At 38.6% G+C, this 11,984-nt stretch overlaps 1 pseudogene across 1 annotated transcript; it reads left to right on the forward strand.

The window, feature by feature from the left end:
• The first annotated feature begins 8,544 nt into the window (after positions 1-8,544).
• On the forward strand, positions 8,545-10,490 carry LOC147606103 (polyphenol oxidase I, chloroplastic pseudogene; annotated as a pseudogene). Its single transcript, XR_015265032.1, has one exon. The product of XR_015265032.1 is annotated as a polyphenol oxidase I, chloroplastic pseudogene (transcript).
• The last annotated feature ends 1,494 nt before the right edge of the window (positions 10,491-11,984 follow it).

Raw genomic sequence — 11,984 nt, forward strand, 5'->3', positions numbered from 1 at the left:
ATTAATTTTTTATATAGTCACAATATGGCTCACAAATCCATTTTATGATGAGAAGGAAAATTTTATACAAAATAAGAGACTGTAGATGGGTCACATATTTGTTCCCAGAGATGATAGAAAAGGCGCGGCATGATTTCCGTTGTGTACAAAAGGTTCATAAAACTTTTGGATGCAAAAACAAGCTAGCATCACATGAGGTGTGTGAGAAATTAACACAGGAAATCAAAACCCAAGGTAGAGTATGCAAGAGAATATACATGGATTTTCAAGTAATGACAATGCTCGTGGGGGAGAAAGAGGAAAAGTTACTGCAAATTGTGGTTGAGGAGATTGAAGAATATAATGAGTACATCAAGAATTGTGGTTGAGGAGATTGAAGAATATAATGAGTACGTCAAGAATATGCTTTTCGTTCATAGGTGACTTCAAGTCAAAAGCTGATTTTCCATGTGTTGGCTTTGGGAAGATATAATGCCATATCAGGGATAGATTGGTTAGTGCCTAGAAAGGCCAAGATATTGTGTCATGAGAAGTGGGTTTACATGATTGGAGATGATAGAAAAGATTATTACTTATTACAGGGTCAAAGATGTGATGTAGAATTTAGAATGATGTCTGCTTTTTGTAGCAGCAGAGCATGAAAAGTATTTCATGTAGTATAAGATTTTCCTATCATCTCATGAAGTAAGTAAGTGTAGGTTAGAAAATCTATATATATTGTGGAGGTTGCAAGTCCATCAATAGAAAGATTATGTAACCACATTTGTTCGTAAAGTTTAAAAGTGTTTCACTTTCTAAGCTCCTTAATTTTTGAAGAAAGAATAGAGGATTGCTCTCTTGTTGAAGAAATTTGACTAAGTCTAAATATGCAAGCAAAGTGAAAATAAGAGTTTGCAAATTGATCAATTACCTTGAAGTTTAAGATAATACGATGACAATGTTTTTCATCAGATTTATTATTGTTTATTAAATTGTGATTCCAAGAAGGCTTGTTTATGACATGGATAGTGATTGATTTACAAGATCAAGATACTTTGTGTAGTGCCTCAAGATCTATCTAGTTTGTTATTTGGAGTTAAATTTTATAGAATTAAGACCAATTCAAAAGACCTATTAAACACTAGCATATACATGACTAGCTTAACATATAAAATGGTTTATCCAAGATAAGATCTATCAGAGATATGAATGAAAGAGAGCATAATACTCATAGAGAAGAATACTAGTGTAATAGATGCAATGAATACCGAATATGTTGATTTTAACCAAGATATAGGTAAGAAATGAAGAATCAAGTTAAGAGCTTTAATATCAAGTTAAGATCTTAGACAAGCAAGTCATTCGTTCCAAAGCTACTTGAAGAAATCTTATAACGAAGATATAACACCATATTAGTGAATTTGGGAATTTCCCAATTCTCATTTTTTAATACTTAAAAAAGGGGACATGGATAACATGTTTGTAAGTTTCTGAAAACCCTATCATATGACCTATCGTTGGAAAGCGCTTGAAAAATGGAATCTAAAGAGCTATAAAGCGCTCATTTTGGATTAGTGGTGTTCAAGTTATGGTTAATCCAAACTTTTGACCATGTGTCCCAAACTTGTGGGAAATTCCCATATTCCCTAATATGGTGTTATATACTTTTCTTGAAAGTATACGACTTCTCAAGTACTATATTAAGTATAATAGTTGAATAAGAAAAAACTATTTCTCAAGAGCTAATATAACTGAGGACAAAATGTTTTTATCATCAAGGATGACAATTCCTTAGCGGGGCTGTAAAATACCTCCGAGATACACCAAGTTATGATTAAGGATAATCTTAAGTTTTTGATGCTACAGATTTCAGTCTTGAATTCCAATAGGATTTTAGTAGTTTTTTAGAGCAAGTAAAATTCTAAGTGTTAAAATTAAGTGAAAATTCAAGTTTGAGTTTTCTATTAGTTAATACGCTCAAAAGTAACCTTTAAGTGTGTATATAGACATGCAAATCAAAATTGCATAAAAAAGTAAAATGTGATCTATTTTTGGAGTTGACTTTCACATACATATGATTTTGGCGATTCTAGCGCTGGATTGTAGACCGCACACATTCTGGTAATTTTAAGTACCCACATCACTAGTTTGTGATAACTCTTATACATGTTTCAGGTTGCAGCCCTGACTGAAGATTTGAGAAGCTTGCCAAATCTACAAACATCTCTTCCACAACTAGAGAGTAGACATGGATTCCCAATCAATCAAGACATCAGCAAATATATCAGAAAAGTATACAAACACTCTTTCAATTATTTTACTTTAAATTCTTTTAAGATTAAATAAATAGATCGATAAGCATGTATATAAGAGAATCTGAGTCGATGTATGACATGCTTAACCATGGCAACGATAAGGGAACACTGCAAGAAAAAGGAGAGAGGGGGGTTTCTCGCTAAGATCTATTGTTGATTGCCCACGGTGGGTTGTAGACAACACACGTTGTGGTAATTTTAAGTATCCACATCACTAGTTTTTTATAACTCTGCGTGAAGTTATACTTGTTTCAAGTTGCAATCCTGACAACATATCTGAGAGGCTTGCCAAATCTACAAACAACTCTTCCACAACTTCTAGAGAGTAGACATGGATTCCCGATCAATCAAGATATTAGCAAATATATCGGGAAAGTATACAAACACTCTTTCTATTATTTTGCTTTAAATTCTTTTGAGATTAAATAAATAAATCGATAAGCGTGTATATAGGATAATCTGAGTCGATGTACGGCATGCTTAACCATGGCAACGATGAGGGAACACTGCGAGAAAAGGAGAGGGGGGGTTTTCCGCCAAGAGCTATTGTTGATTACATTAGTCCGAGGAAGATATAATATTTAACAAGTTTGTGACTAGATTTTAGGTATAACCTTCATTATGGGTTGTTTTGCGAACCATTTATCTTTCCGTGTGTTTCGAATCATATTTTGACATAATGACAAAAATTTTAGATGGTAGAAAACTCTACAAGAGTGTATGAGATGCTAGAAAGCCAAATCCCTTTCGTTTTTGAGTTATTTGAGTGCAAAGTGGGGGCACTTGGCTGTTTGTTACAGTTTTATGCTGGAAACACAGCTTTGGCCATTTTGAATTCTCTCAAAGAGACCTTATAACTCATTTTTAGAGAACCATCACTGAGATATGTTTTATAGAGAATTAGAAGTTCTAAAACTTTATAGTTTTAACTTTTCTCTAATTCCAAATAGATTGGAAGGTATTACTCTCCCAAAGAGACCAGTTGTCAGGCTTTGCCTTAGAAATTGCCATCAAGATTGACTATCTTATCTATATAGACCGGATAGACTAATGCATAGAACGGATGGACTAATGCATAAGCATAGTTAAGACTTAACTATAGTGACTAGAGATGATCTCTCTAGTTAGAACATGATAATTAATTTTGTTAAAAACAAAGATTCTCATGTGACTTGAAAGACTCAGAGAAGTTAAGGATTGTTTGAATTAAAATCTTGTTTTATACTTGAAGTTAATTTTGATTGATTTGAATATGCATGTCTTGAAAGATTATGGACTAGTGATAGTGTAAGATGATAAGTATGACTTGAGATTGCTTTGTTTTGAAATGAATGATTGATATACATGTGTATGATGAGACTCGACATGAGATTTTGAGATTTGGGCCAGCCTTCCTTCGACAAAGAACACTAGACAGAGAACAAGATTTATGTCCTCTAGGATCCATGTGTTAGAACCCAGAGAGGACAAGATTCAAAAAGAGGCATACTCGGGATAGTCGCAATGTCCAGTGTGGAGGTTGGGTGGACGAGCAGCATCGGAGAAAGCCCTAGATTGATTGGATTTTGGTCATTATGACTAACCATGTTGTCGAGCATGGTGATGATGATAGAATCTTGAGATAGACACATACATTGTGATTGATTGAGATATTATGCTTTAATTGATAGATATTTATATTATGTGAATGTTTATTTTGAGATTACATGACTCTTTGCTAATGTGATAAATATGACATGTATGCTTGTTTGCTATTTGAGAAGGTTCATTTGATTGTATTGCTATATAGAAATAGCATAATTAAGTGAGTTTCAATGTTTGCTTAGATTAAGTTGTATGATTAAAATATTCCTTTTGTTCATGAAGGTAAGCTGCAATGCAAGCTTCTTGTGAGACAGTTATAAACAAACTACAGAGAAATTGAGCATTGAAGAGACTTATAGTTACCAAATCCATTGAGGTTGGACCATCTACAATGGTCAATCGCTCGAAGTTACCAACATCTCTACTCTTTTGAACAATGACAACAAAGCCAATGGTAGCTTTCAAGGTAGGATCATTTCATGTTTTGAGAAAATTGTTTTATGAATTTATATTTCAGGCGCACAGATACTAAAGATACTTCAAAGGGCTCAGCCTTGATTATAAAAGTAGTAATGTCAACACATAAAAAAAGTAGCACTCCCCCCATCATTAGCATTCTTAAGAATAACAGTTACACCTTCTATGCATATACATGCATTTTCTTCTATTTTGTCCAATTTTTTTTGAATAAACCCTTCGCTGATCACTAAGGTTATAGTGCTAAAGACCTCCCTATGAGTGAGATCAACTTTTAAGTATTTTTTATAATCTTTCGTTTCCTTAAATGTACCATAAAAATTCAGCACCCTATCCTCAAAAGCAAGAAGGCTGCTACTAAGCAATGGAAGAGATAGAGAAGATTGGTCAAAGATGTGAGGAACAATTGAGATCAACTTTGATTTGCTTAGCTCCTTATTATCTTTGCACACTACAGCACAAAGTTTAAATCATCATTTGGTTTCACAAGGATTCTATGAGAATGAGAAAAAAGAGACTTTACCTTTCTTTCCTTTATTAGCAAATAGTTCCCTGTTTACTTTACGCTTAGACTATTGACCTCTGTCTTCCTAAGGGCTTTTGCAAACAATTCCTTTGATTTGTGGACAAGAAAGATGGGGATCTTCCAAGCACACACAATCAGACTTCAAACACCAATCACAAGCTAATAATGTCGAGGGAGAATGCACACTCTGTTCATCTTGCTCAGTAGCTTTGGAAGAAGAAGTGGAAGAATTGTTAAATAAAGAAAAAAAAAGCTAAGCTTTTCCACATAATAGTCTAAGATTAAAGTATGTTTCAAAGACTAAGCAAATTTACCATTGTCACAATCCATTTTTAAGAGCTCCATACTTGTTCGAACATGCAAAATACCCACAAGCATGAGACACTATAGTAGTTGAGCACATGTCCTTTAATTTATTTACAAAATAAAAAAGATAATATTAATATTAATGATGCTTACCCTCAGATTTATAAAATCACACATTTACTAATTAAATCAGCCAACCACGAAAATCAGCCACTCCCTACATTTACTCACACACACGGTCTCATTCAAAACTTCTTTTCCATAGAAAAAAGATTACTCCGAAAAAATAACATTACACCGGAATAAAAAGAAACATTACACTAGAATTTTAAAAAAATAACATTAGATTAAAAAAAATTAAAACCGGTTGTTGAGGGGTTGTTGCAAGATCAGAGTGTCCAGTTTTATCCAGTTTCTGTTGGACTGGGACAATGCTTGGAGAGCAAATTTTAGGGGGCAAGGTACTTAAAATGAGATCAAGCAAATAATAGAAAATATGCTTGCCCTTAAATTAACCCAATATAATTTAAATTAATATAAATTAATCTAATTAAATAAAATTAATTAAAAATATGATAAAATGATAAACAAATGATCTTTTCATACTTAGAGTGATCCAATTTATTTTTCCATAGATGCACCATTACAAGTACACTAGTCCCTATAGGTTTTAGATGATTCACATCAAAAATGTAATTTTACTAATTAGATTATTAATATTTTTGCAGGCCTTCTGATAGTCTGGAAGAATTTTGAAAAAGAGATCATTAAAAATCCAACCATTGGATTTAAAATTTTCACTAACCACGACATTCTACTAATGTCTCAGTATCTACCCACTCTTTTAATCTACAAGATTGAGGGTTTCAAGTGGTAGCTATTGTGGGTACAAAAAGTGGCGTATATTATAACACTTTAAAGACCTTGAAATATTTAAAGAAAATAGACAAATATCTTAAAATTTTCTCGAAAAATCAAGTTAAGCTCCATATTATGTGAAGATGTAAGGTACAAAGTGGGAATCTCATATGAGTTTATATGTAAAAGATATTAGCATTTTATGGAATCAGCTCAAATTTGGGACAAGGTGTATACATTGACTTTGTACCTAAGAAAATGAGGACTTTTGACTATCTAATGCTTAATCAAATTATGCAACTATATTTCCAACTTTGAATATGATGTTCCAACAAAAGAACTTAAAACAAAATTCCTTCATTTACTAGGAGAGATTAGCCACTAAAGGTAAACAAATGCCTATTTTTTTACTGTTTACAGGGTGCCTGAGTGGACATAACTGGGCACCCTGATCTTGCAACCACCCTGAGAGTGAAGGTGATGGATAACGGTCCAAGAAATCTACATGAAATATTTAGCAAGACATTCAAAAAAATTTAGTTTGCAAGTGTGCCTATGTGATGGAGGGTACAAGATAAGAGACCACTCGTGTGCTCTGCATTACAAGAGAAAAATAGCTAAGGCATTGTCTTTATTCAAATAATAAAAAGCTTAAAGCTAAATTTTTATTTTTCATAAATTTGTGTTTTTCAATTTGACATTGAATATATATCCTATTTTCTAATATATATACTACTTTCTAGAAAGAAAAACTAGCTACTCGTTCCAAACAATGAAATATTGTATCACTGGCTAAATCTTAAAAAAAAAAAAAACTGAAAATATATCTAATAAACTCTGCGCTCTCTCTCTCTCTCTCTCTCTCTCTCTCTCTCTCTCTCTCGCTTTGCGCAAAAGTTAACAGTATCATAGCCACAAATTAAAAGCATCATAGGCACCAAGGCCTCAGCAAGACAGATGCGGCTGTTGTCTAATTTATATCCTACTTTCTAGAAAGAAAAACTACAAACTCGTTCCCTGATTTAAAAATAATTTATTAACAACGAAAGATTATATTAATGGCTAAGCACAACTAAAAATATTCAAAAAATAAAAAAAATAAATCTGAAAATCCATCTAATAAACTCTGCTCTCTCTCTCTCTCTCTCTCTCTCTCAACATCATAGGCACCAAGGCCTCAGCGACACGACAACATGCAAGAAAGGGAAAAAAATTCATCTAAAAATCCATGTAATAACTCTGCACACTGTCTCTCTCTCTCTCTCTCTCTCTCTCTCTCTCTCAGTTTGCACGAACTAAGTACCAACAGAAACATGTCAAGTCTGCGGACTCTCTCTCTCTCTCTCTCTCTCTCTCTCTCTCTCTCTCTCTCTCTCTCTCTCTCTCAGTTTCTCCGAAATCAGTAGGAGCCAAACACGTCCAATGTGCAGACTTTGTCACTTTTTTCTCAATTTCTCCTAAATGAGTAGGAGCAGTAAAGTAAATCAGCCACCCCTAATGGATACGTCATCGGCATGAATGCCTCATCCCGCCCCTACTAGAGAGGCATGCCCATCAGCTTTGTTGATTCGCATCACAGACAGAGGGCTGGACGCATAACATTACAAAGAGAGACACAAAGGGGCACCAACATAACGTCACAGAGAGAGGTAGAAGGGGGTGCTAGCATAACATCACAGAGAGAGGAGACGCGGCACTATAGAAAGCCTCCAACAACCCAACCCTAATATAATAAAGAAAGCCTCAACTTTTTTCGCTTAAGCCTCCAACATTTATCCAACCGTAATCTAATAAAAAAGCCTCACCATTTTTCGCTTAAAGCCTCCAACATTTTTCGCTACTCAAAAAAAGAGACTAATCTTCACGATCCTTTCACCCAATAAAAGAAATCTCAATAAACGACCCACAAAAACCCACGATTTAAAAAAGCACTAGTTGCAAACCCGTGCTTCGCACGTGTTTCGAGGCTTCCAAAATCAAATTCTACCCAAACCTCCTCAAACCTCCTTCCCTTCCCGAACCTCCAAATTCTTGCCATATGGCAGCTTTGTGAAACTCTTCCTTAAGATAATATAGAGATGATGACTCCAAACAGCCCACTACTTATGATTTTTTTTAGTGAACAAAAAAACATGAATCTGTTCAGGCCTTGCCGCCAAAAAGGAACCTCTTGGGCCTAGCAAGGATGTTAAAAAAGGATTAAAAAAAGCAACCTTGTACCTAGCAAGGTTGTATATAAATCTTAATTGGATAAGGCTCCGTGCAATGTGTGTCAGCTTTGAAGCCTTCAAACCGAAAGGTAATGTTCAATTTTAGAAGTGGAAAACCGAGCCAGGATTCACGTCACTCGCTATCATGCTAGCTGTAGAGAGAGAGAGAGAGAGAGAGTACACACGTGACACTGTGCCCACCGAGGCCTACAGACATGGGAGAGCGGCCCCGTGTGAATCGAGCGGCGCTACCCACACGCGGCCCCCTACAAATAAGGTGGGTGCAGCCGCATCAGCTGTGTCCTCTGCTTGCTACAATGGAGCTTAATTTGAGCAGCATTCCTGTAGTTACCTCATCCCCAGCCTCTCCTGCCTTTTGCTCATTGCATTCAAGCTCTCAAGCTTTCTTCTTTTCTGGTTCTCGCAAGCAGCTTGGCCGGCACAATGCAATTGCGCGACGTTTCGCCACACCAAGATCCTCTATCGAGGAGGAGCATAGCCCGTCTGCAGTGGACCGCCGGCAGCTGCTGCTGGCGTCCACGCTCGGGGCGGCCGGTCTGCCATTTATTGGCCATAATGCAGCCTTCGGGGCGCCCGTGCAGCCGCCGAATTTGAAGCAATGTAGCACCCCGATAGATCCAGGCAACGGGGCTCCGTCGGTGGACTGCTGCTTACCCGTCTCTACGACCATCAACGACTACCAGGTCCCCACGGGCCTGCCACTGCGGGTGAGGGGCCCGGCTCAACAAGCGAGCAAAGAGTACATTGCAAAATACACCAAGGCATACGAGCTGCTGCGCAACCTGCCGTCCACGGACCCGCGCCAGTTCACGCAGCAAGCCAACGTGCACTGCGCTTTCTGCGACGGCGCCTACGACGAGAAGGGCACTACCATAGAGTACCAAGTGCACAACTCCTGGCTGTTCTTCCCTTGGCACCGCTGGTTCCTCTACTTCCATGAACGCATGCTTGCCAAGCTCATAAACGACCCCACCTTCGCCCTCCCCTTCTGGAACTGGGACAACGCCCCCGGCAACACCCTGCCTTCCTTTTACACCAGCTCCTCCAGCTCCCTCTACAACGCCAACCGTAACCCCATCCATGCCCCCCCCACCGTTGTCAACCTTGATTACAACTTCACTGAATCTGGCCTCTCCGCCTCCGCCCAATTAGCCGCCAATAACACCCTCATGTACCGCCAAATGGTCTCCAACTCCAAAACTCCGTCCCTTTTCTTTGGCCAGGCATACCGCCAAGGCGGCGCCGCTAGCCCCGGCGCTGGTACCATAGAAAACGTCCCCCATGGCACCGTTCACATCTGGACCGGCAACCCCGCCAACCCCAACGATGAGGACATGGGCGCGCTCTACTCGGCTGGGCGCGACCCCATCTTCTTTGCCCACCACTCCAACATTGATAGGCTGTGGGAGGTGTGGAAGAGCCTGGGTGGGAGGAGGACAGATCTCACTGATCCGGACTGGCTGGACGCCACGTTTCTCTTCTATGATGAGAATGCGAAGCTGGTGAGGGTGAAGATTCGTGATGCATTAGACACCACTAAGCTGGGTTACAAGTATGAAGATGTCCCTAATCTATGGTTGAATTCAAAGCCTACGAAATCGAAGAGTAGCAGCAGCACTGCATCTGCATCTGCAGCTGTAGTTGGACCTGGAGTCTCTACAGCACCGGCGATGGCTGGGATCAAGGAAGGCTTGAAGGAGTTCAAGGAGAGGGAGTCGAAGAAGCTAGAGAAGGCGCTAAGCGTGTTGGTGAAGAGGCCTAAGAAGGTGAAAGCTGATGACTATGAGGAGGAGATTTTAGTGTTTGAAGGGGTGGAGGTACCCACAGACGAGAAGGTGAAGTTTGATGTGTACATAAATCTGCCTGATGAAGATGAGAGTGTAGGATCAGATGTGTCAGAGTATGCGGGCTCCTTCTTCAATGTGCCCCATATGGGCATGAAGATGGGGGAGAAAAAGAGGCTCCGCAAGTCCAACTTTAAGCTTGGCATTGGTGAAGTGCTGAAAGAGCTTGGAATAGAAGACGATGATAGCTTCAGCGTGACCATAATCTCCAGACGTCAGACCAGCTTCCCCATCTCCATCGACGCTGTGAAGCTAGAATACGAGTGACACCATCTGTGCTTTCTTAAACCAGTCCGGGAAGAGGCAGTGCTTCATGTAGCTCCTTTGTTTTCATCCTATCTTTTAATAATAAACAAGCCCTAATAATAAATAATCCTTTCTTGTGTCCATTCATGCACCTTTTTGAGAAATTTAGTAGCTGTTTTTGCAACCTTCAAAATTTCTCATACATGTCTGTTTGACTTTTGAATTTTGACAACTTTAGCTGCAAAACACCTTCAAATGTCTAATAACTGTGAATCGTGTGATTTTTGAGGTGGGAGCGCTTCTTCAGTTTTTTTTTTCCCTTTTTTGTGCTAGTTGGGTGTTTAGCTTTCATGTGTTGCATTGAGCTACGAGAGGGTAAGAAAGACACACTAATTTTAGGCTTGCACCTTGTTGGTGTGGTGGTCACTGATTGATCCCATGGCTTGCACCTTGTGGGTGTAGCTTCAATCCCATGGCTTGCACCTTGTGGGTGTAGCTGTGGGCACCAATCAATCCCATAACTTTTGCATTCTCGGAGTTCTCCCTTAACCAACCCACCACAATGCTTGTGGTGAGAGTTGCTTAAGTTGCAAAACACACAATCAAATTTCTCATTATGTGAGAGCTTTGGTTTCAAAAATATCTTCAAACTTCTCTTGTCATGAAATTCAACTTCTATTTTAGCCATTGCTTTAAATTCCTTGCAATATTTTAAGACAATTTTATAATGTGAAAAAAAAATTGGGACCCAAAAAAACTATTTAATTGTAGTGATGGGAGAGAGAGAGAGAGAGAGAGAGAGAGAATGCACTCATAATGGAGTACCACATGCACACAAAGAAGTACCACCATAGCCATGGAAGCTTGGAGCTCCAAGAAAGTATGATTTGATTAGTTAAATGATTAGATGTCCCTAATTATAATTTATTCACTTATATACTTGCCCACCTTTTCACACTTATTAATGTTGGGCCTCCATACTTGCTCGGCCATATCCATGCCCATGGGCTCCCTTTATATCCAAAACCAAGCCCCTTTCATTACAAAGCATCCCCACTCAAAGGTTTCGTCCTCGAAACCATGCATGAAGCAATGCATGAGGTGTTGAAAATCTTCTTGACTTTCCTCATGAATGCGAAAGTATAATCGTTACAATCCCATAGAGTGTCTCGTACAAGAGAACTCCACATAGAGTTGTCCACTTATTTTATGTACATATGGACTACCCTCTATGATGTCCATAAGCCCATAGAGTCTTGTTGAGCTTTGGATGAGTGGCAAAGTATACCAATGGGCATGGCTGTCCATACAGTAAATTTATAGCGATGACACCCTTCATGCCGTCATCCCATTCCATGCATATAGCTATCCAAAGACACCATATAACAGTACCCATTTCATGAAGATTAAAGTGTATGGTAGTCCCCTCCCAAGTCAAAGGTGACCCACGCCATGTCCCCATCATAAGGTTGACTTTCAAAGATCATGTCCGGTTCAAAAGGAAACCCATCCGCTTCAAGTGGCAATGCATAGTATCCACCCAGGTCATATGGAAAAGAATCCATATCAAGCATCTTTCCTTGCATACCGGGATCAAATAGGTATGAGTCATCATGGT

This window comes from Cibotium barometz, chromosome 58 (assembly GCF_041138505.1).
Source record: "Cibotium barometz isolate CiBa-2024 chromosome 58, ASM4113850v1, whole genome shotgun sequence".
Taxonomy (NCBI): Eukaryota; Viridiplantae; Streptophyta; class Polypodiopsida; order Cyatheales; family Cibotiaceae; genus Cibotium; species Cibotium barometz.